We start from the raw sequence: 4,771 nt of genomic DNA, 5'->3' as shown, positions 1-4,771 counted from the left end.
AGCCATTCTTCTATCCCAAGTTTCCTCATTGACCACCAGATAAGGGATCGGGGGACCCTGTCAAAGGCTTTCTCCATGTCAACGAAAGCCAGGTACAGAGGTTTATCCTTGGCTAGGTATTTCTCTTGCAACTGTCTCACTAGAAATAAGGCATCAGTAGTGCTTTTACCTGGCACGAACCCAAACTGCATCTCATCTAAATTGATTCGCTCCCTAATTAGTTGGGCTATGACCCCTAATTAGTTGGGCTATTATGTATGTGTATGTATGTATGTATGTATATGTATGTATGTATGTATGTATATGTATGTATGTATGTATATGTATATATATATATATATATATAGATATGTATAGGATGTGAGTTGAAAGAGATATGGTTACTATTTCTAGAGTGTTGAAGTGTCATACAAAGACACTTTTGCCACTTCATGGTTCTTCTGTTGTGGTTCTTGTTGTTTGGCACCAGGTCAGCTTTGATTGAGTAGACCCACAATTCAAAAGCATTCCACGTATGACCACCTTGAAATTTTGTAGGTCAAGGACTACCTTGTCTAATATCCATTTTTAAGATGGTAGGGTATGGGTTTTTTGGGGTTGTTTTTTTTTTTTGAAGAAATTTAACTGCTATTCCTAGCAGGTTAAGTAACTTCTTCATAGGTTACATCAAGGGATGGAAGGAGTACATCACTGCATCAATAAGGGAGTACATCTAAATGACCTACATTGCATCAATAAAGGAGTACATTTGAAAAACCAGACCAACACTGCACCAATGAAGGAGTACAACTAAATGACATACTCTTTATCAGTTAAGGAGTACAACTGAAGGATCATCTCTACACCAGTAACAGGAGTACACAAATAAAGGAAGGAGTACAACAGAAGAACCAGTAGCTTGCCAATGAGAAAATACAACAAATAGGAAAACCAGTGTGTAAGCTCTATGTGACCTCTTGATCTACTAGAAATAGCAGATCATAAAGACAGATTTCACTCCATTTAGAAGGTTCCCTCAACTCACACTCTATTGTCTTCGAAAAGGGTACATTAAATAGTGTAGTCCACAGCACATTTTGCCTGCAAAAAATGTGAAAGTCTTGACAAGAATGCTTTTGATCGTAAGTCTGTCTAACTGGAGCTGACCAAGGGTTAAAACAACAATAAACTACAATAAAGCATGTTCGATAATCAGAGTTGATTTTTATTTTTCAATTAAAATATTCCCCCCACCCCCACCCAGTTGCATATAGATGCAGGCATGGCTGTGTGGTAAGAAGCTTGCTTCCCAACCATATGGGCAAGTGTCTTCTACTATAGCCTTGGGCTGACCAAAGCCTTGTGAGTGGATTTGGTAGATGGAGACTGAAAGAAGCCTCATAACTTTTTTTATTTTCAGAGTTTTTGCAAAATTGTATTCTACACGCAGGACTTCATAGGATTATGCAAAAAAAAAACAGAGAAAAAAATTGTGGTGGTCGTGGTTTAAGGCTTAGGCCTACTTCGCTGCTATTTTTAGCATAAATGACAACCATCTCAATGACTGTGTGACAAAAATATTTAATCAATAAACAAGTCCGCTTTTTTTTAATACAAAGGGACATCTCATTTGAATAGTCAAATTGATAAAAGTGCATCCTTATTCTAGGCATGCCTAGATATAGGGAGATGCAGACTTGATCTCTAAAAATTCTTTGTCACCCACAGCGCCCACCAAAATCTCAAATCACACACCGTTTTTTAGAAATTTGCCCAATCACCCACTGGTGGGCAATATCGCCCACTTTGAGAAGCTACGGTGTAGATACTGAAGTTGGTGATCTATGTCTGTATTTAGAAATAAGACTGAGTTATGTTGCCAAGATACAATCTGGCTACTTAGCCTGATCTATGTCTGTATTTAGAACTAAACAGTTCAAACTTCTTAAGAGGAAACTGGACATGGCTCAAAGAGAAGGTTGTTTATGATATATATATAGTGTGTCTGTGTGTTGTTTTGAATGGCTTGGTTCCTTATCTGAATGAAAATGGGGTGTCACAGTTTTCTCTCTCTCTCTCTTTCTCTCTCCTTCTCCTCTCAAAAAAAGATAAGTTGCTTTAGAATTTTACCATTTTACCAATGTTGAAGATAATTAGGTTAACAGGCCTGCATCATTGTTGCACATAATAAGCTGGGTCATTTTGTAAGAGCGGAAGCAAAGAAAGGAAGGAAGAACCAGCTTAATTCTCAAGAACCATCTCGGAGAACCACCACCACCCAGAGAACAGCGAGTCAGGGTGGGGTTAATCAGCTGAAAGTCGAGTTTATAAAAAAAAGGGAAGATAGTGTAAGAGAGAAACAGTGAGAGTTAAGTAGGAGTGGTAGTTTAGATGGTGTGTTAGGTTTGTAAAGAGAACTTGAGTTAGAGACAGACAGACAGAGAGAGAGAGAGAGAGAAATGTTGGAGAGAGAGAGAGAAATGTTGGAGAGAGACCAGTTTTAGAAAGAGTATTTATTTAGACGATAGGTTAGGTTTTTAATAGATTTCTCTATTGAATTTCAAGAGGGGGAAAAAATACACTTTGCCAAAATGGAAGAAAATATCTGGTTTATACTTCTTGTATGAACAAATATATCTGAGTAAATAACAACTTAAAATTTTGTTTAAAATTCCCAAAACCTAAAATGTTAATCAATTCCTGAAGATTACTCTCTATCTATCTATCTATTTCTTTCTCTCTCTCCCACCCCCTCTTTCTCTCTACTTTCTCCTTGTTTTTTTTTCCTGCAACTCCCATCCCCAACTCTTCCTGTTACTTAACCCCTCACCATCATAACCATCAATATTCCAGAGTGTCTCTCACCTCATCACACACACACACGCACACACACAGTACACACACACACACAATACACACACACAACACACACACACACACACACACACTTTCCTTTTTTTAATTCTTCCACATCTCAGTGCTTTCTGACAACACAAAAAAACAACACATTTTAGCAATTGTTCAAAAACCACCACCAACACCTTCCCTGCCTCTACCACCACCACCACCACCACCACCGCCGCCACCACCACACGTTTTTGTTGTTGTTGTTTTACATCATTTCACATTTAGCATTTCTGCTTTCCATCACAAATAACTTCCTTCTTTAGTTTATCTTTTTTTTCCCCTTCTTTTTCTTCCACATTTTTCTGGAACCTTCTTAAAAGATTGAGTGCTGTTATTGTTGTTATTGTTACTTCTGTTGTTGTTGTTGTTGTTGCTATTGTTGTTATTTAGTTTTTATTTATTCAACTATTACATATCTATATTACTTACTATACAACTTTCAACTTATCATATTGTCTATCCATTTTATTTCACAATACTTCTGCTGCCACTGCTATTATTATTCGCTTTTCATTTTGTCTCTTTTTCTTTCTTTCTTTTGTCAGTTTCTTTTCTTTTCCATATTTTTCTTAGTTTTTTTTTTTTCTATTTTATTTTACTTCGTAATTTTTCCAGCTTTTCTCTGCTTTATATATTCCAGAAGAGGGTGGAGAAATCGCTTTGATATATGTGTGTGTGTGTGTGTGTGTGTTAGTGTATATATATATATATATATATATATATATATATGTATATGTGTATATTTATGTGGATATATGTATGTATGTATATGTGTATATTTATGTGGATATATATATGTTTGCGTATATGTATGCATATGTGTGTGTGTGTATATATCTTTGATTTTTTTTTGTATGTTACTTTTGTTATTATGATGTCTGTCTGTTTGTCAAACTACTTTGTATCACTTCTATCTTGAATTCACTAGCCCAATTCTAGAAATGTATATTCCCAGCATAAAAGAACAAGCCTGATCAGTGAAAATTCACTGAGATACATTCACTAGAACATACACCTTCCTTTTCAATGAAAATGCCGCCAGGTTTTTGAAAGAGATTCTCCACATTTCTGCCGTCATACAATCTTTTGTTCGTTATGCCAACCTCACACTGTCCTCCAGTAAACAGACTGGCTAACTGTTTTTGTTAATTTTGTCGGGGTTTTTTTTGTTTTCAAATTTCTTCATTCTTTTGTTATCACTGCATTGTAATGGACTTGTTTAGCCCCAGGTCAGCCCTGATCCATTAGATCTGTGATATAATGTGTCTCAGTCATGGCCGTTCCCATCTTTTATTCAGACATAATTATTTAGCTAATAATCAAAGGGATGCTTTGCTGTGGATTATCTCGCCTTATAATTTTTGATCATGTCGTGTGGCCCCAAGTCAGCCCTGATCCAGTAACCCTATGACAAAGGATGTTCCCACTGTGAGCATCTCATCTTTTATTCAGATTGTCGAGAACCACATGATCTAATGTGCCTTTCCTTTTATTTCAGACAATAAATAAGGTGTGATTTTGCTTCTATTCTTAGCAGGGTGAGTGACCTCTTAGAGGTTCCGTCATTGACTCAAGTGTAGTGTGTTGAAGTGTTAGATTCAAGAGAACTAAAACCATCGACGAAGTGTCTTAATTTTTGTTTCAGTCATTGGACTGCGACCATGCTGGGGCACTGCCTTGAAGGGTTTAGTCGAACAGGTTGATCCCAGCACTTATTTTAAAGTTTGGCACTTATTTTTGGTCTCTTTTGCCAAACTGCAAAATTACAGGGATGTAAGCAAACCAACACCAGTTGTCATGTGGTGGTGAGAGACAAACACAAACACACACACACACACACACACACACACACACACACACACACACACACACACACACACACACA

At 36.8% G+C, this 4,771-nt stretch overlaps 1 protein-coding gene across 5 annotated transcripts in view; it reads left to right on the top strand.

Annotated features, from left to right (window-relative positions):
- Positions 1-4,771, top strand: part of LOC106869635 (E3 ubiquitin-protein ligase XIAP) — a 174,854-nt gene that overhangs the window by 101,913 nt on the left and 68,170 nt on the right. The gene's annotated exons all lie outside the window — the stretch shown is intronic.

The sequence above is a fragment of the Octopus bimaculoides genome, chromosome 22 (assembly GCF_001194135.2).
Source record: "Octopus bimaculoides isolate UCB-OBI-ISO-001 chromosome 22, ASM119413v2, whole genome shotgun sequence".
Classification (NCBI taxonomy): Eukaryota; Metazoa; Mollusca; class Cephalopoda; order Octopoda; family Octopodidae; genus Octopus; species Octopus bimaculoides.
This window is presented reverse-complemented; position numbering and strand designations above follow the sequence as displayed.